Consider the following 20,702-nt stretch of genomic DNA (forward strand, 5'->3'; position numbering starts at 1 on the left):
GAGAAACCAGTTTGGCCGGTCCCGGGGAGCGGAGGGAAAAGGGCGGCCGCCGAGGACTGGCGCTCGGACGCGGGGCGGGGGAAGGCGGGGAGCCATTGGCGAGAGGCGAGAGCCGGAGGAGCCGCCGCCAACTGGACACGCTTCCCGGGGCCCCGGGCCAGCCCCGTGCGCCATGAAGCGCTAGCGCCGCGGCCAGGGCTGGGGCCGGGCGGTGGCGGCGACAACGGCCAGGTGCGCAGCGAGCGCGCGGAGGGGCGCGCACCCGACGGATGTCCCAGCAGGGGCCAGCGAGCGCCAGGTAAGGAGGGGCGCGGCGCCGGGCCCCCAACTTTTCCCACGCAACCGGCCCCGCAGTGTCCCACAGGTCACCTGGCCGCCCCGAGCGGGCGGACTCCCAGGATCGGGGATGCGGTGGCAGCAGCTGTCCGCGCCCTCGGGCTCCGGAGCCCGCACCGGTGGGACTTAGGCGGGGGTCGCGGGAGCCTTCTCGGCCTCGGGGATGGGGAGGCAGCGCTGTGGAGACGTCCGTGCGGGTTTCACCTGCTGGGAGGCGAGGAAACTCGCAGGTGGCGTTTGGATCGTTTGGGTTTGCCACGCACATGTCCGGGGTTAAGCTTTGAGGGGCGAGCGGGGCAGGACTTGCGGGTCCTTGGGGAGTGCCGCTGGCTTCCCTGCAGTGTCTGCCGCCCCTCTGGAAGTCTCCCTGGCCGGGTTCTGCTGGGGCCCCCTTTGGGAGCCGATACCAACGAGTCTGAAAAAGACCTTAGGACCTCGGGTACCCTGGCGCACCTGCGGGGAGGGATGGAGGGCGAGACCGCCTCCGCCGCGGCGGCTGCAGGACCAGGCGCCCTCCTGACATCTACCGCGAGCTTTAACTCAGGTTGGGAGGTGATGCGGAAGAGGGACGTTTTCCCCGGTGACCGTAGGGTCGTATCCGCCAGCTCCCGCGGCGGGGCCCCAAGCCATCTCCTTCCCTCCCCGGTGTGATACCCGGCGCTGCGGCTTCGCTGGTGTGCGTGCAGAGGGGCAACGTGTTGGGGCGGGGCGGGGAGGGTGGCAGAGAGTGGCAAGTGTTGTAACCCCCCCCCCCCACCCACGCCCTCACACCTCCCCAAGCGAAAGAAAAGCCTTCCGTTGTCAGCCCGACTTCTCCGAGGGGCTTGTGCGCGCCTGGTCCTGGAACGCGGCTCCGAACTCGCATTGGCGACGGCTGTGGGGGATGCAGAACGGGGGAAGGGAGTTGACACCGGGGAAGGGAGTTGACACCAAAAGTAAGGGGCGGGTGGGCCCCATTTCCTCCCGATGAGTCCCGCTCAACCCCATCTGACTCCGTCGGCCTGCCCGCGGTGCCCCCGGCGGGCTCCAAGTCCTTCTTGGGTAGCTCCGGACGCCGCCGAGTTCCCCTCCCGGAAACTGCCCGCCCTGTCGGCCTGAGAAAAGATTCTCTCCCATCTTCCTGGTTGCATTGTCTGCAGATTTCTGTCTCTGCTCCTTGAGAATTAAGTGAGACAACACAGGCCAAGTGCTTGAAGATCACCGCGCGCACAGTAGGTTATGGAGGAAGGCTGACTGCTTTTAGGAACAAAAACTATAAAACATGTGTGATAAAATCTCCAGCGATAGTACATGCAAGCGCATATGAAAAAGAGGAAACACAGACTGTGCAGTGAAAGTTCTAATTCTCATTGTCTCACGGGTACTTTTGTGTTTCATCTAAAACGCCATTCATTAATCCTGGGCCTATCTGGTGAAGGCCTCATCTGAGCCTATTACAAATGGTTACGCAAAAGATATTCAATGTTTATTAGCCGATTACTTTCTTGGGGGTGGGGGAGTCTGCCTGCAATTACTCTCTGAATTTTCTTAATGACTTCCATTATGTCCTTGTGCTCATTTTAGGTAAGAACGCTTAACCATTTTCTTCATTCGTTATGTCCTGGTGGCTGCGCTTTGGTAATTCTTGGTGATTCTCTGTGTCTGTTCCCGAGGACCAAACGAGACTCATGTGGCTTAATGCTGGTGAACACAAGCGCCGTCTGAGCGAGGGCAGCTCTGGCTATCTTCAAACTTTCCTTCTGGTTTTTATTTTAAGGAAAATGCATGCCGATGTGCCCTTGTTCTTGACCGTGACAGAGCCAGGAGATTTTTTTTTTATTTTGTTTTTATTTAGTTAAAACATTTTTTAATAGGTATTCATTTTTGAGAGAGAGAGAGACACACACACAGAACCCAAAGCAGGCTTCAGGCTCTGAGCCGCCCAGGCATCCCCCTATTTATTTAGTTTTTTAAAGTTTATTTATTTATTTTGAGAGACGGGGGGGGGGGGGGGGGAGACAGAGACAATCCCAAGTAGGCCCCATGCTTTCAGCACAGAGCCTGATGCAGGGCTTAAACCCACAAACCATGAAATCGTGACCTGAGCCGAAATCAAGAGTCAGTCACTTAACCAACTGGGCCACCCAGGAGCCCCTAATTTTCAGTTTTTAAGTTGAGGCTTTAAAATAATAATTTGGTAAAGCAAATGGCTTAACAAAAAGAAGTCTGTGCGATAAGGCAGGCTTAGTACTGGTCCCATGTTTCATTTGGATTTCAGTCTCTGAGACGTTAGCATTCATGGCATTGACCAGATCTGGCTATAGGTTTCTTTCCCCCCTGTCTGCCTGCCTTCCTTTCTTCTTTCCTTTCTTTTTCTTCCTTCTAAAGCAAGGAGTAGTGGATTTAGATTCCCACAAGTTTCCGTTATTTTACTTATTTTAAATTGTATTTGATTTTTAGAATTTATTTTTGTTATATTTACTTTTTTTTTTTAAAGTTTGTTTTGAGAGAGCAAAGGCACATAGGAGCTGGAAGAGGGGCAGAGAGAGAGAGGGAGAGAGAGAGAGAGAGAGAGAGAGAGAGAGAGAGAGAGAGAATGAATCCCAAGTAGGTTCCTCACTATCACTGCAGAGCCCAGACCCGGACATAGGGCTCAAGAACCGTGAGATCGTGACCCGAGCTGAGATCTAGAGTTGGATGCTTAACTGACTGCACCACCCAGATACCCAATATGTACTTACTTTTTCAATTGTCTAACTTTAGATGAATTCCTGAATTTTCTGAACCTTGATTTATTAAAAAAAAAAAAAAAAGATGTTATCAACTTCCTTTGGTTGTTGAGAGGATTAAATGGCAGAACAGGTGACTGTCCCTCATACACAGTAGGTGTTCTTATGTTGTTTTATTTTCTTCATTAAACTGATATTTTAAAAATAGTATAATGCCCAGATGTTTAGTGTGTTTTTATTTTTTATTTATTTATTTTTTAACATTTATTTATTTATTTTTGAGACAGAGAGAGACAGAGCATGAACGGGGGAGGGTCAGAGAGAGAGGGAGACACAGAATCCGAAACAGGCTCCAGGCTCTGAGCTGTCAGCACAGAGCCTGATGCAGGGCTCGAACTCACAGACTGTGAGATCATGACCTGAGCTGAAGTCGGACGCTTAACCGACTGAGCCACCCAGGCGCCCCAATGTTTAGTGTGTTTTTAATATTGCCTTGCTAGTTTGAATTCCTTTTTAGTTTTTCATAAACGACATTCATGAAATCCAGGTGATCCTTATAACTTGAGAGAGATTTGAATCTCCTACTTACCTTTGCTCTTTAGTTTCATCATTGTAAAGGAAGTCTGTGCTCTTATGAATGCAGAGGAACTTGCTTTCTAGTTACCAGAACAAGTTTTGTGGGGTCCCTTCGTGTCACGTATGTCTAAAGAAAACTGCTTTTAAAGTCTCTTAAGCACTGAATTTTAGATCTGTTTCTATATTTGCTCCTCGATTTGTCTCCTGGGAAGTTTCTGTGTGTGTGTGTGTGTGTGTGTGTGTGTGTGTGTGTGTGTGTGTGTGTGGTGGGGGGGCGGGAGAGGAGACCCCCCCCACCCGGGTTGTGAGTTTTCAGGTATTTGTTAGCATCATCAATTAGATTAATTGTACTCATAACATCTGTAAGTGCTTTGTTACTTATTGAGATCAGTAAAAATTAATTTGCTGCCATAGAGTTTTAATAACACAAAAAGAAGGTGGTTTATCCTTTATTTTGTTAACCGAGTTACTCCTGAATCCCCATCCCTGTGCCTGGTTAAAGTGAACTCCCAGTCTAAGATCTTTTAAGGTCCTGGGTTATTGAACACCTGGCAGGATGGAGGAAGAGTCTAGAAAGCATGGGTATATAAAATAGTCTTGTTTCTTGTACTTGCTCGTAGAAAACAGAGGAATTATCATCTGATCAGCTAGGAATACATTAGTACTTTTCCTAACACTTTGAAATGTATCATACTTTTAAATAAATTGTTTCCAGGGACACCTGGGTGGTTCAGTCAGTTAAGCATCCAACTTCAGCTCAGGTCATGGTCTTGCGGTTCATGGTTTCAAGCCCCACGTCAGGCTCTGTGCTGACAGCTCAGAGCCTGGAGCCTGCTTTGGATTCTGTGTCTCCTTCTCTTTCTCTCTCTCTCTCTCTCTCTCTCTCTCCCCCCATTCCTTGCTCGCACTCCATCTCTCTCTCTCTCTCTCTCTCTCTCTCTGAAAAATACATATTAAAAAAAAATTTTTTTTAATAAATTGTTTCCAAAACATGCCCCATGGGAAGTATGTTTGATAACTGGTTCCCGGGGAGTACGGAGCCCAGAGGCAGCAGTAAAATAGAGGTTGGTGACACATGCTTTGGAGTCCTTTGACCTCGCTTGGAATCCAGGCCTTACTGCTTTCTTAGCTGTGTAACCTAGGGCAAGTTACTTAATCCTTTTAGCTTACAGGTTTTTTAATCTGGAAAATGGAATAATAATAACAGTACCTCACAGGGTTGTGTGATGAGTTCCAAATGAGAGAACTGAGCGAACTTTAGCTTGGCCCAGCCCTCGGTGAAAAGTAGTCGTTAATATTCCTGTTGTCATTGATACAGCTCAGTAAATATTTATTGTTCATCCAGCAATGGCCTTTCTCTTAGACGGTGTAGGAAGCAGGACTCACTCTGCGTGTTTGTATTTATTTAGCAAACATAGGTCCCCGTTTGCACTGGGCACTGGTGAGAAAGCGTTCCCTAAGGTAGGGGAGAGATTCTAAACCTCCCCATGCAGGGCTTGAGTTCCGGACCACAGGTGTCCAGGGACAGACAGTGTGGTGTTTGAGGGTCCTCTGTGACCCGGGGATGTGCCTGCGCAGTCACAGCCACGAGTTGCTGGGTGTTCCTTCTGCACAGCGGAGGCCCTTGGGACGTCAGAGCACTTCTGTGTCGACTTTACCCCCCACTTCCTATCTCTTTCCTCTCCCTTGGCCTCTAGATTTCCCCCAATATAAATAAATAAAAAATCAATTCCTTTTCCCTGTTCAGCACTCAACACTCACGAGCCGAAGCCTGAATCTTCCTTAAAGGATCGGTGCTCTCCACAAATGGTTCTCATTTGGGTTGTCTAGTAAGCGTCGCTAAGAACAGAGACCCTTGGGACAGTCCCATGCATTCCTTCATTGTAAAAATGCCCGTCTTCTCCCGGCGCTGTCCTGGGGATTACCTCCTGGCTTCACTGAAGCCCGTTAGGTTGCAGAGGGCCCGAGTTGGGGGTTTTAGGTTTTCTTTCCTTCCTTGGTAAGAAAGCAGACCCGGTGTTTTCTTTCTCTCTGCTCTGGACACTGCCCCTCCTTGCAAGGAGGGACGGTTGTCTAAGACCCTGGAGGATGGCCCAGCTCACTTCCTGCTTGAAAGCTCTGTGTCCGTGATTGGTGTCCAAGCTAGCGAATTTGCAGAGCGGGGCCTGGAAGCTGGCTCTCCGTCTGGGAAAGGGCACTGACTCCTTGGGTGGCTGAGGTCACCCTTGTCCTGGGACAGCCTTTCAGTGTCAATGGCCACCTCCCCTTAGTGTGACTGAGAATCCTGTCGCTTCTGCATTGAGTACGTGTGTAGCCTGACCTTTGGCTAGTAGCTTTGGTCTTTATTTACAGGGCCTTCGTCGATGGCTTTGTCTCTTTGCTGAGTGGCTTTTGTTCCACCAGACTTGAGGTTTGTTTGATTTAGAACAGGCAGTGTTTGAAATCAGTTTGCTCACCTTTTCTCAAGTTGAGCTGGAATATCTTCCTTGGAGCTCCTCAGGCACCAAATACTGTTCCTACATAGCCTCCAACTGTCCATTCTTGCTGTTAAGGAATCTCCCATGCATTGGATGCATTTTTTTATTTTATAAAGTGTGATGTGACTTGTACACAGGTTCTTACTCTGTCTTCTTGGGATGCAAGAGAGTACGGAGACTATTCTCCGAGATGTGCGTATATGATCTCTGGATCCAAAAGAAACATTGAATGTTCTCTATAAGAAAATAGATAACCGGGGTGCCTGGGTGGCTCAGTCGGTGTGTCTGACTTCGGCTCAGGTCATGATCTCACGGTCCGTGAGTTCGAGCCCTGCGTCGGGCTCTCTGCTGACAGCTCAGAGCCTGGAGCCTGCTTCGGATTCTGTGTCTCCCTCTCTCTCTGTGTCTCTCCTGCTCACGCTCTGTCTCTCTCCTTCAAAACTAAATAAACATTAAAGAAAAGAAAAGAAAAGAAAAGAAAATAGACAACCATTTGTCTTGGATGGTTTAAATATTCACGTTCGTGAGAAGGTGGGTCAGATTTTGTACGTTTCATGCTGGAAAATATTGGCCTTACTGCCATATTGGGAATAAATTTGTGGCCTTCTAAGCCAAGCACTAGCAAATGCTATATCAGAAATTCTGGAGGCTTATGACACAAGCAAAGTGACTGTGTGGGGTTCATCAGACGGAAGAGATTGTAAGGATTATGTGAAAATCTGTATTCTGTTCTGTGCACCAGAACTGCACGATCTCACCTTCGTGCAGAAGTTTACTTCATGGGCGTTTTGCTTTAACTGTGGCAACATATTCGTAAAATTTACCAGTTTTAAAAGTGAACTCAGTGGCATTAAGCACATTCGTGCTGTCAGGCTACTATCACAACTGTCCATCTCCAGAATTTTTCCATCATCCCGTTTTGAAATATTATACCTGTTAAACAGTATATATCCCCATTTCTTCCTCACCACAGCCCCCAATAATCTCTCTACCTATTTGTCTCCATGAATTTGGCCAAGTTCCTCATGTAAGTGCAATCATGCAATATTTGTCCTTTTGTTACTGGCTTATTTCACACAGCATAATATCCTCATGCTTCATCCGTGTGGTAGCGGATGTCAGAATTTCCTTCTACTTCCTTTTCATTGCATCTTTTCATCGCATCTTATCCTATTGTGAATAATGTCACTGTGAATATGGGCAAGTGGCTGTCTGCTTGTTCATAGGAGTTTTTGAGATCTTGTTTGGTTTTGCGAGATTTATCTTTCCTAGTAAGTGGCTTAAGGGGTGCCTGGGCGGCTCAGTCGGTTAAGTGTCTGACTTCCGCTCGGGTCATGATCTCATAGTTTCTAAGTTTGAGCCTCTCATCAGGCTCTGTTGTGATGGCTCAGAGCCTGGAGCCTGCTTTGGATTTTGTATCTCCCTCTGTCTTTGCCCCATCCCCACTCACCCTCTGTCTCTCTCAAAAAGAAATATACATTAAAAAAAGAAAAAAAGAAAAAAAGCAAGTGGCTTAAGATGGGCAGGCCTGATTTCTCCCAAATCACCTTTCTCTTCAACAGCCTGTCGATGAGAGCACGTGGGACTGCTGGAGGCTGGATGCGTGGAGGGCATGTGAAGGGCATGACACATTTCTCCTTTTCACCTGCAGCTGCCCTTACCAAGCTGGTCCATGATGTGGCTGACAGTCTGCCCTGTGCCCAGGAGACCCGGCTTCACAATCTGGAGACTTCTGCAGAGCACAGATGTCTTCCGGGGAGGACATTGTGTAGTAGACAGAAAAAAATCCTTAACTTTCCTTCAGAATTGACTTGGATTAAAATAAATGTATTTTTTGGTGGAAGGACGGTTAGAATGTGATATTTACATGCTTGAAAAATTGAATACCTGAGAGATTGATTTCTACCTTGGGATAGAATCCATGGTTTTCAATAGAAGCTTCAAGGCCAAAGGTCAATTATAGACTGTAGAATGGAGGAATGATCTCATGTTGCTTATACATGTAGCGGGATAAAAACCAGAAGGCCTTCTCAAATGATTAGATGTCAGTCTATTAGGTTAAAGATATCTTTTTTTTTTTTTAAGTTTATTTATTAGAGAGAGTGAGGGAGGGAGAGGCAGAAAGAGGGACAGAGAGAGAATCCCAAGCAAGGCTCCACACCGTCAGCAAGGAGCCCGATGCAGGACTCGAGTTCACGAGTCCTGAGATCATGACCTGCGCCAAAATCTGGAGTCAGATGTTCACCTGACTGAGCCACCCAGGTGCCCCTAGGTTAAAGATATCTTCATCTATATTTTCTAAAGAACAACGGACTCTCATGAGTTTATGTTCATACTGGGCCCTAAAAATTAGCCAAAATAATCATTTGCATATTTTAAAAGCAGAGGTTTTTTTACAAGCAGAGTTAAAAAATCTTCAAACTGGGGCGCCTGGGTGGCGCAGTCGGTTGAGCGTCCGACTTCAGCCAGGTCACGATCTCGCGGTCCGTGAGTTCGAGCCCCGCGTCGGGCTCTGGGCGGATGGCCCGGAGCCTGGAGCCTGCTTCCGATTCTGTGTCTCTCCCTCTCTCTCTGCCCCTCCCCCGTTCATGCTCTGTCTCTCTCTGTCCCAAAAATAAATAAACGTTGAAAAAAAAAATTAAAAAAAAAAGATCTTCAAACTAAGCCCAAATGCCACATCCTTGGGTGTATTCCATCTTCCTATCCTATCACAGCCACTAAAAGGAGGTTGGGGCTGCCAAGGCTGATCCCTCAGAGGTTTGATACTTTGTCTAGTTCTACTTCATGAAGATGGCTTAGAATTCTGTTTTATCAGTCTTTAGCTTGGAGAAACCTGGTGACAGTTGTCAAAGGTCATTTGGAGAACCTCAGACTGTGTGGGGAGTGAATAAATGGCATCCTGGCTCTTTGAGATCACTTGGACCGACACTCTTTTTAACGTTTTATTTATTTTTGAGACGGAGACAGAGCATGAACGGGGGAGGGGCAGAGAGAGAGAGAGACACAGAATCGGAAACAGGCTCCAGGCTCTGAGCCGTCAGCACAGAGCCCGACGCGGGGCTCGAACTCACGGACCGCGAGATCGTGACCTGAGCTGAAGTCGGACGCTTAACCGACTGAGCCACCCAGGCGCCCCCCGACACTCTTTTTAAAGCTGCGTCTTGGTTAGCTCTTGGTCTCCCTTCCCGAGTTCCAGGGTCAAACAAATACCCTCTGGGTGTCTCCTAGGGAACTTCCTATCTCCCCAGTCATTCCACAGACTGGACCCTCCTCCTTAGCCCTACGGTCTGAAACAGAGGCCTCCTTTATCCATGCTGCCGGCCACCCAACGGGTGTTAAGCACATCCTGTGTGCTGGGCACTTGACATCTGTCAGTGAACCAAGTAGATGAAGAGCCTTGCTCTCATGGAGCTCACGTTCTAGAGGAGGGGGGAGACCGTAGATAATAAAGGTAGCAAAGGGGTAAATGATGCGGTATGTCTGGAATAAGTAAAAGGGGGGATAACAAGAGAAAGCTGAACAGGGGAGAGGGGGAGAGGGTCAAGGGAACAGGTTGTATTTGTAGCGTGGAGAAGGTGACATTTGAGAGAGAATGTCTCCCTCAATGTTCTCTCTCTCAGCAGAGAGAAGGGGAACCATGAAGACCTGGGAGCGGAGTGGCCCAGGCAGAGGGGACTGAAGGCTCGGTGCAGAGGCCCTCATGGGCAGGTGCTCGGCTCCCGATTCTTCTGATGAAGTCAACGAACAGGTGGTTGGCTCTTTCTCAACCCTGTGAGCATGGAGGGGGCTGGGAGAAGATGAGCGGGTAGGGGAGCCCCACCACGAAGGGCTTCCTAGGTGTATAAGGACCTTGGGTTTGACTTTGTGTGCAGGATGCGGGGGGCAGTCGGTGCAGGATGTTCCCCACTGGAGTAGCGTCATCTGTGGTCTGGTTGCATTTTAAAAGGGTCATTCTGGTCGTGGTGGTCCTAGGCAGGAAGACCAGGTAGGAGGCTGACCCAGGTGAGCCATGATGGAGGCTTGGACCTGGGTGAGCTGAGAAAGTTGTGAAGAGGCTCTTCAGAAATGTGCATATTTGTGTCAAGTTTTGGTCCAGAGAACTTTACCTTTGTTTATCTTCAGGGCCTGTCTTCCTGCTTTTGGAAGGGGCGTGGGGGAGAGGGCCGGTGTTAGAAAAAGAAAATGATTTGCGTAAAGCAGAGGCCCTTACTGCACTGGAAGGAAGATGGTCCGTAATCCACGGGGTTTGTGGGGCAAGGAGGCCTTCGGTGCCGGAGAAAGCCGGCTGCCCCTCCAGGGCTGCTGCCCCGGATGCCACCTCCTTGCCGGGCATTGCCTACTTGGGAAGGCAAGCTTTTCCCAGCCCTCGGGTGCAGGCAGGCCACCTACATCTCCATTCACATATGCTCTCTTTTTTGAAACCGCTTTATGGAGCTATAATTCACGTGCCATACCGTTTATCCTTTCAAAGTGTCCAATCCAGTGGCTTTTAGGAGTTACAGAATTGTGCAACCATCACCCTACTCCATTTTAGAACCTTTTCATCGCCCAAGAAAAGAGATCCTGTACCTGTTAGTGGTGCCTCCTATTCTTTCCTCCCCTCAGCTCCTGGTGACCTCCAACCTGCTTCCCGGCTCTATGTATTTGCCTATCTGGACGTTTTGCATAAATGGAATCATACAACATCTGTTCTTTTGTGACTGACTCCTTTTACTTAGCAGAATGTTTTACCTAGGATTCTCATCCCTGCGGTAGTGTTGATCAGTACTTAGTTCCTTTTCCTTGCTGAACGCACAAGTTACTTTTGCACATGATGCATTCTTGAAAAAAAAAAAAACACAGGAAATGTGCGTTAATCACAAACAACATTAACTTTCATGTGACAAAGGGAATTGTTTGTGCCCGGAGAGCCGTGTGTGTGTGTGTGTGTGTGTGTGTGCGTGCGTGCATATGCATGCTTGCATGAATTTGTTCCCTTTCACAGTTGAATACAAAGTGCATGAAATCTGTGAGCGCATCTGAGGACCAGTGGCTTTCTGGTGTCTTAATGATTTTCTTTCATTCAGTGATTCAACAATTACCTATCAAATCCCCACTACACACCAGGGCCTGAGCTAGGTAATGGTGGTTAATAGAAGGATGAACAAAACAATGTCCTCCTCTTCATGGAGCTTACAAGGGTCGTTTGGGGTGGGGAGGTAGGAGTAGATATTAAGATATTGAACAAAGGAGATATGAAACCAACTGATATTAGAATTACAATCTATGAGGGGCGCCTGGGTGGCTCAGTCGGTTGAGCATCCGACTTCAGCCAGGTCACGATCTCGCAGTCCGTGAGTTCGAGCCCCGCGTCAGGCTCTGGGCTGATGGCCCAGAGCCTGGAGCCTGCTTCCGATTCTGTGTCTCCCTCTCTCTCTGCCCCTCCCCCGTTCATGCTCTGTCTCTCTCTGTCTCAAAAATAAATAAACGTTAAAAAAAAAAATTAAAAAAAAATGGTTAAAACAGTACATTTTTGTTTTTGTATATTTTACCACAATGAAAAAAGTTAGCCCAGGAGGGTCTTTTGGAAGAGATTATACTTGACAGCTGAAGGATGAGAAGGCACCAGTCAAGGCTTCCCCTGGTCCAGTCGATGGGAACGGCACATGCAAAGACCATGTGGTGAGAACTTGGTCTGTGTTCTAGGAGCTGCGAGAAGGCCAGAATAGCTGGGGGAAGTCATGTAGGACCAAGAAGCATGGGACGAGGTAACTCAGACTATGATGCGCAGAATGGGTTTGGGGGGGCAGGAAACCAGTTAGGGGGCTCCTGCAGTGTTTGTGAGAGAGGGATGGGGGCTCGGAGGGGGGGCCAGGATGATGGGAATGGAGACGAGGTGTGGAGGGTAACAGTTGTGTTTGAGAGGTGGAATCTTGGTCTTGGTGTGGATCAGATTTGCGGACCTCATAGAAGGGAAGTGTCAGGTGATTCTTGGATTTCAAACATAAGCGACTAAAGACATTGGGGTCAGCGGCAGAGGGGCAGGTTGGAAGGGGAAGCATTTAGCTTTGGCCCAGGTCCAGTTGCTGGGACACCCTGGAGTGGCTAGAGGTCAAGGTTCCAGAGGTTCAGAAGTCTCGGCGAGAGACACAGAATTTGGGAACTTGGCCATGTGGAGGTGGGTTTCCAGAAATCCACAAGGACATGGGAAAACTCATGAAACCAGTTTCTATCCTTCTATCTTCCAGCCTTTTAATTTTGATAGATTTTTGTGAAATTATACATTCAACTTTTTTTTTTTTTTTTTTTTTTTTTTTTTTTAGCAATAAACCATTTACATTTGAGTACAAAAAGCCCTTATGCAAATACACAGGCTCTGCTTTATGGATGGCGAGGACAGGGAAGGTTGATGCAGTATTGTCTAACAGGCGGGACAACCACACACATCGAAATGCTTATCAGATGCAGGAAGCGGCCAGTGTGTTTTGAACGGGAACTTGACAAAGTCCGGGGATTTCTCATGGACACCAGGGCATTGAAATTGTGTGGTATGTGTATTGACTGGCCCCTTTGTGTAAGGGAAGGAATTGTAACCTGCCTCAGATCTCAGAAACCAGAAATCGAACTCCATTTTCTCAACGCCCAAGGTGAGAGCTCCTTCCAGAACCTCCTAGCTGAGAGTTGGAAACGCAGTACAGACGACTCAGAAATTGGTTAGCAAATAAAAATACAGGGCACACAGTTAAATTTGAATCTCGGATAAAGAGTGGGACATGCCGTGTTTGGGACATACTTATACCAAAACAATTATATTGTTTTATCTAAAATTTGAATGTAACTTCATGTCCTGTGTTGCATTTGGAAAAATTACCCAGAATTGAACTTTTGGAACATAAAGATATTTGCGATTTGAGGACTACTGGGATATTCCACTTGATGACTTCTGGATTTTCTATACATGTTTTTAAAATTTGGGGAGCGATGGGGCGCCTGGGTGGCGCAGTCGGTTAAGCGTCCGACTTCAGCCAGGTCACGATCTCGCGGTCCGTGAGTTCGAGCCCCGCGTCGGGCTCTGGGCTGATGGCTCAGAGCCTGGAGCCTGTTTCCGATTCTGTGTCTCCCTCTCTCTCTGCCCCTCCCCCGTTCATGCTCTGTCTCTCTCTGTCCCAAAAATAAATAAACGTTGAAAAAAAAAATGGCAGACTTACTAGTATTTCATCATAAAGCACTGTGGTAGACTCTTTTTTTTTTTTTTAAAGACTTTTTTTTTTTTTAATTTTTTTTTTCAACATTTATTTATTTTTTGGGACAGAGAGAGACAGAGCATGAACGGGGGAGGGGCAGAGAGAGAGGGAGACACAGAATTGGAAACAGGCTCCAGGCTCTGAGCCATCAGCCCAGAGCCCGACGCGGGGCTCGAACTCCCGGACCGTGAGATCGTGACCTGGCTGAAGTCGGACGCTCAACCGACTGCGCCACCCAGGCGCCCCAAGACTTTTATTTTTAAGTAATCTCTACACCTAGTGTGGGGTTTGAACTCACAGCCCTGAGATCAAGAGTCGCAGGCTCCACTGACTGAGCCAGCCAGGCACCGCTGTGATAGACTCTGATAAAGCCCAGGCTATTGCTTAAGGAGGAAAGCATTTAATACAAAAAGAAAAAGAATGACAATGACATATTTGATCATTAAAATGCTTTCAAGAGGAAAAAGAACAGGAGAAGAACTTTTCTTTTAGAGGCAGTTGCCTCCACTAACTTTACCTGATATGAAATGTCGTTGAATTCTAATGCGACAGAACACAGTGCTCTGTCTCGGGGTCTCTTCCTGCCCTGCGTTCTTTGCCTGTGACTCCCCTCTCCGCCACTACCTGCTGACCAGGTGCTATTTCCTCCTTGAAGACTTCCTGATTCTTCACCCTCCCAGGTCAAAGTGAGGGGCCCCTCCTCTGTTCTGGTCACTCTCTGTACATTCCTGACCCAGATCTCACCATCTTAGAGATGGTAACTAGCTTTTACCAAGGCAGCTTGATTTAGCGGTAGTTACCTAGACACTGGTTTTCTTTTTTTTTTTTTTTTTTTTTAACCTTTATTTATTTTTGAGACAGAGAGAGACAGAGCATGAACGGGGGAGGGTCAGAGAGAGGGAGACACAGAATCCGAAACAGGCTCCAGGCTCTGAGCTGTCAGCACAGAGCCTGACGCGGGGCTCGAACTCACGGACCGCGAGATCACAACCTGAGCCGAAGTAGGACGCCCAACCGACTGAGCCACCCAGGCGCCCCCCGCCAAAATTTTTTTTAACGTTTATTTACTTTTGAGACAGAGAGCATGAATGGGGGGAGGGTCAGAGAGAGAGGGAGACACAGAATCGGAAGCAGGCTCCAGGCTCCGAGCTGTCAGCTCAGAGCCCGACGCGGGGCTTGAACTCACGGACCGTGAGATCGTGACCTGAGCCGAAGTCGGACGCCCAACCGACTGAGCCACCCAGGCGCCCCTAGACACTGGTTTTCAAAGAACAGTCCCCAGAGCCGCAGCAGCAGCAGCAGCAGACTTACTGAATCAGACACTTGGGAAGTAGGACCCAACTGGTTCTGAACGAAACTCTCAGATGATTCTGATGCCTGCTCCAGGTTGAGGTCCGCTGGTCTAGAAACTTCCGCTGAGTAGGATTCTGAGGTCACGTCCAGCCATGGCAGGGAAGGGTGTATCAGGATTCCTTGGTGATATCACCTTGCGCAGGCGAGAAGCAGGACAGATGTGGACCCGGGGCTGTGCCGCCTCTGAACTATATTGTAGTCCCTGGTCTATTTCTCTCTGCGCTAGGCTGTCACCTCGGTGAGAAGAGGGTCTGTTTGGGGCTCACTGGGGCAGCCCAGCCCCCAGCACAGTGCTTACATCGTAGTAGCTGTTCTACAATGACGTGGTAAGCAGTGCAGTCAGACAGATGCCTTTTTCCACACTTACAGTCACTGGAACTAGCTGCCATTATTAGAAAATGTCCTCTGAGGAAAGGGGTTCGAGGCTGGTTATTGTGTAGTGACCCCGGGATAAAAAGAACCAACCGTGGTCTGATCAAGTGAACTTTATGGTTTTCATTCCTTTGGTAAGATGCCAGACGCCTGCCAGTAACCGCGTTCTTGGACCTTATTGCTTCTTAAAATAGTCACACACGCAAATTGATATTTTAAGATTTTTTTTTTTTTTTTTTTAGCATCAGCTTCTGGTCCATATGGCCATCCTTTGCAAATGCCACAAAACACCAGGGATTACTTTTAGTTAGCTCCTACTTGGGAAAAGCAGACTCTTGTGACATCTTGGTCTGGGTAAGAGGTCTTTTTCCTACTGATACTCAGAAACTTCTCGACCATTCGATAACTCTGAGCTATAAAATATTTGCAGGTTGGGGCGCCTGGGTGGCGCAGTCGGTTAAGCGTCCGACTTCAGCCAGGTCAAGATCTCGCGGTCTGGGAGTTCGAGCCCCGCGTCAGGCTCTGGGCTGATGGCTCGGAGCCTGGAGCCTGTTTCTTTTTTTTTTCCAAGTTTTTTTTTTTTTATTTTTTTTTTTTTCAACATTTATTTATTTTTGGGACAGAGAGAGACAGAGCATGAACGGGGGAGGGGCAGAGAGAGAGGGAGACACAGAATCGGAAACAGGCTCCAGGCTCTGAGCCATCAGCCCAGAGCCCGACGCGGGGCTCGAACTCACGGACCGCGAGATCGTGACCTGGCTGAAGTCGGACGCTTAACCGACTGCGCCACCCAGGCGCCCCTGGAGCCTGTTTCTGATTCTGTGTCTCCCTCTCTCTCTGACCCTCCCCCGTTCATGCTCTGTCTCTCTCTGTCCCAAAAATAAATAAAAAACGTTGAAAAAAAAATTTTTTTTAAAAATAAAAAAAAAATATTTGCAGGCAAGGGAAAAACAGCTAGCACCAATCTCCACTCACTGTTTCCGTTTGGGTCTATGTTTGTTATCAGAAGACTGAATAAAGACAAAGAGTCTTCAAGATCGTTAAGACTGTAGTGGGGTTAGTACCACTACACGTGTTTCTTGTTAGATAGAGCAAGGTCAAGTTTAACATGGGGCCTGGTTTTATTCAATCAATTCTAGTTGCTTGTCCACAAAGCCAGAACATGAGGAAGTTGAAGGGATTTGTGGGGCTCTTACCCTAGGCTGGTTGTGAACTTTCAGGACCGAAGTCAGCAGCTTTATTAAAGGCTTTGTAAAAGCATCCCTAACCTCATCAACCAGAGGCGATTTGGGGCCGTAGGGGACATTTTAGGGTGTCACAACTCAGGGGGTGCTGCTAGTGTTTACGACACCTCACGAATGCCTTCAGCACGCAGGACCCCTCCCACAACGAAGTGTCCCCGCCCACAGTGTGCAGTGCGGGGGTTGAGAAGTCCTTCCTGACACCATGGACGGGAGTCTTCTTAAAATGCCAGTTCCCCAGGCGCGCTTCCCCTTCCGTTAGGTAATTTCCGTTTCGGTATCCTTGACAGTCGGGTTCCTGGTGGGTTTCCGCGGCAGCCAGCTTTTTCTCCCTGCCAGCCTGTAGTCTCCACTCGTGTGTCTCCAGGGCAGCGCGGTCACAGCGCATCCAGTGCTGACCCCCCAATCGGAGACCCCTGGACTCGAACCATGACCCCTTTTCTCCCCCAGATTGCACCACCCAGACCTCCATTTCCAATCTGTCTCTCAGATCTGCTATATCTACCTCCACGAGATCTTGAGTTCACCTGGTCAGCTCCATTGCCATCCCCTTATTCAAGCCGCCACCATCGCCACCCTCCTGGATGCCCCTCCCCCCAGGACCCCCCTCACTGATGTCTCCGTTCCCAGCCCAGAGCAGCCACTCAGGTACTGGTGCACACCGGTGCCCAGCTGCAGACTTTTTTGTAGCTCACCACTGCACTGATAACACTTCCCTCCTTCCCGTGGCTCCCCAGGCCCAGCCCGCTTCCCCCACCCTCCCCTCCCATTTCATTCTTGTCCTACTTCAGCCTCTGGAGCATGACGAGCCCCTTCCCTCTCCCGGGACCTGCTCATTTGTTGTTTTCTCACCTGAAACGCTCTTCCCCTCGAGGACTCCTTATCTTTTGCTTTTGGGCTCATGTATCATTTCCTCAGAGCATTCTCTGACCACCCCCATTAAGGTAGGTCTCTCCCAGGGCATGCCCCTTGCCCTCTTTCTTGTTCCTTTATTTACTTGTGGGATTTTTGGTGTGCTGCCCCCGGAGTCTGGAAGCTTCCTGAGAAGGGACCACATGTGTCCCGCCCTCCACAGCTCAGTGGCTGACAGAATGGCTGAAGCTTGTTCTTGGATTACTATTTGTGGGACATTAGTGGGAGTGCTTGCTGCCTGGGTGGCCTGGTGAGTGAAAGAAAGGAAATTAGCTTGCAGGGGTGAGGGAAGGAGGGAAGTAGGAAATGTCAGGCCGCGGGAGCACCGAGAAGGGAGTTATTAACTCAGGTCACGGGTGTTCAGGAAGCTTCCCAAGAAGCCGGAGGACAACCTTGAAGAACGATTGGGGGTTCCCCAGGTTTAGGAAATGATAAAAAAAATTCAGCTGGGGTGGGGGAAACGCTTGGGATTAAATGGAGCCTAAAGAAATTTTGGCCTCTGATATGCCCACACGTGGATGCGATGGACCACCCAGAAAGTGGCTTCTTCCACCGTGTAGACCACTGCCTTCTCAAGCATCAATGTGCATTTGGATCTCCTGATGAATCTTGTTAAAATGTAGACTCGGGATTTGGTGGAAGGTGAAGTCCTGCAATTCTCACGATCTCCCCTAGATGATGCGCCAGCTGCGGGTCTGTAGGACCCGGAGGATGGGGCAGACCAGTCCTATTGAAAGAACAACAGTTCTGTCATCATGTGCCCTTTGGTAAATGGTAGAACACATGGCTTCCGTGTTTTCGCCAAGATTTAACTTTCTTCCCGACTTTCTCGTGAAACGCAGGAGGCATCTGATGGCTTCGTTTTAGGCAGCATCTCCCAGGTGTGTTTGATAACCTTAAAGTCCTTATTTTACACAGGCCTTTCTATGTTATCAAAGGAAATAGAACATAGAGTTGTTGGTGAGCCCCTTGCGTCTACCCCCTTATATGTCTGTTGTCAAAGGACCACAGCAGGCATGTTAGGACTTTGTTAAATATAAACCCACTTACATATCCCTCCTGCTTTCCTCCAGGTGCATCGTCCTGTAATCTGCACATTGTCTCTTTTATGGTTTCTCTGAAGCACGTTTGTAGCTCGGACAGTCTGTTCTGTGACACCTGTCGTACTTCTGTGCGCCCCCCCCCCCCCCCCGCCGCCTCCCCTATAAGCCAGCGTATCTTTTTTTTTAAAAAAATTTTTTTTTTTCAACGTTTATTTATTTTTGGGACAGAGAGAGACAGAGCATGAACGGGGGAGGGGCAGAGAGAGAGGGAGACACAGAATCGGAAACAGGCTCCAGGCTCCGAGCCATCAGCCCAGAGCCTGACGCGGGGCTCGAACTCACGGACCGTGAGATCGTGACCTGGCTGAAGTCGGACGCCTAACCGACTGCGCCACCCAGGCGCCCCAAGCCAGCGTATCTTTAGAAAAGACAAACTAGTATTAATCCAGGCCAGTCATCATTCAGGGGGCAAAGCCATTTTCCTAAAAGAACCGCATCACAGTCCAGACTCAAACAAACGATTTCACATTATCTGGAGTCTTTCTTAAGATGTATAAACCAGAAATGACTGAGAATTGTCTGTGTGGGGGAGTGTTCGGTCTTCTTGGCCTTGCAGTAAATGAGGTTCTCAAACTTGGCTGCACATTGGGGTCACCTGGGGAGCATCAACTGCACTGATGCCTGAGTCCCCTGTGGGGGGATGCTGGGGAGGGGGAGTCTCCCAAGCAGGGGAGTTCCGGGGTGGGGGGGTGGATTCTAATGCATTGTCGAGGCTGAGAATTGCCTGGAGCGTAGATGCCATAGGAGTCTATGGGATGTCTTTTACTGTGTCAAAAATTCACCCAGGTTTATGGAAATGTCTGAGGATCAGCATAGGGGGGAAGTGATTGAAATAAAGGAGCAGCGTAACTCAGACACCAGACTGGGTTCTGTAACCAAGGCTGGGTGGTCTTGATCGAGTCCGTGACCTCGTAGCTCACATCTGCATAGTGATTTGCTGATGACAAAGCACCTTCACGTGCAATATCTTAGTTTCACCAGAATTCTAAAGCGAGGGCCGAGCACCTGTTTCCCCTCTGCCCTTTCTTCAAGGAGCACAATCGGTTAGGATTCAGCTTCAGTGTTCTTCTGGCCTGGAGCCCCTCCCAGGCACTTCCCAGGGTGCCTTAGGGACTAGCCTCCACGTGTGGTCCTCTCCTGGTACTTAGGGTATTGAACTGTCATAATCTATTACGGTTTCTGTCCCCTTGAGGGCATATCCTATGCCTAGTAGACATTCAGCAACTGATGATTTAATTCATCCACCCATCATTACTTGCCAGGTGGGGGACCCTGGGCCCCGGGAGATGAATTACAGTTCAGTGCTCACCACCACCCCCCAACCTTTTCTGAGACCCAGATTCCTCTTGTAAAAATGAAGAGTCTGGAAATTTTCTCCAATATCCCTTATAGCTCTAAAATGGGTGGTTCTATCTTACAATTTTACCTATTTGTTGCAAAACCTCAACAAAGCTCTCCAGTCTCAAGAATAACGAGGAAAGAGGTAAGATGAAGGCGATTCACCAGTTGGCAGGAATTGGAAATTCATGTTTCACTTCAACCTGGACCGGTGACCCGGTCCTGACTGTCGTGCACCCGAATCACCTCGGGAGGTTGAGAAAGTAGAAAGTCCCGTGTTGCGCCCCTTTTGGTGACGTTCCCCAAGTGATTTTGAAGTAGGCCAAGCAGTGTTTAAGGGCCGCTGTTTGCTGTCCTGGAGATTGCTCCCATCTGAGCAGCGGTGGTTTTATGAATGAAATTTGAGCCCGTTTTTGTGAATTCTAAACCCAGAGTGGCCCCGTTGGTGCAGCCAGCGTCGGCCAGCTGCATTCACTGCACACGTATTGCCCAGACGAGGAAGGGGACTTCTGTTCAGAAGGGGATGGAGTCGGGGACGCGGCTTACTGAGACCCGGCTCTTGACCACTTAGGAATCACTTCCTAATCGGGGTGAGGAGGGGGCGGGCAAACAGAAGGAAATGTGGAACCATATCTTCCTCCTCGAGGGTAACACTCTTCGCGGAAAAAATAAATTGTTCACATAGTGTGTGCCCTCTTATTTGCATCAGGCAACCCCTTTGGCTGAAGCCAGTTAAGAGATTTTGAGGGTTGTAAAATGGAAGGGCCAGCCAAGTATATCTGAGAACTTTTTCGTTTAAAAGGCGTGTGTGGCCTTTTGAGATCTAGTCTCGTGAGATCTCATTCCACTGCATTCTTTTGGCCAAAGCAGGTCACAAGGCCAGTCCAACTTCAAGGGGTCAAGCGGCAGATTTTCATATAGGAATGAGTGAAGAAGGGGGCTATTATTTTAATCAGTTTACCACAGTGATTATTATCATCATGATTAGTAAGTGGTTATCAAACGAACTTAAAATTGTATTAATTGTACTCGTCTGTTTCCCAGTGAAGATTAAAATGAATAA

At 48.7% G+C, this 20,702-nt stretch overlaps 1 protein-coding gene across 2 annotated transcripts in view; it reads left to right on the plus strand.

Moving 5' to 3' along the window:
* The first annotated feature begins 230 nt into the window (after positions 1–230).
* ATP8B1 (ATPase phospholipid transporting 8B1) overlaps positions 231–20,702 on the plus strand; it is a 125,959-nt gene continuing 105,487 nt past the window's right edge. The window contains exon 1 of one of the 2 annotated variants that reach the window (XM_030336243.1): positions 231–298. The gene's annotated coding sequence lies outside the window, so the exon portion shown is untranslated. Of the gene's footprint in view, positions 299–9,720; positions 9,846–20,702 lie in introns of those variants that run through there. The other variant, XM_030336244.2, reaches the window with a different exon arrangement.

Source organism: Lynx canadensis, chromosome D3 (genome assembly GCF_007474595.2).
Source record: "Lynx canadensis isolate LIC74 chromosome D3, mLynCan4.pri.v2, whole genome shotgun sequence".
Lineage (NCBI taxonomy): Eukaryota > Metazoa > Chordata > Mammalia > Carnivora > Felidae > Lynx > Lynx canadensis.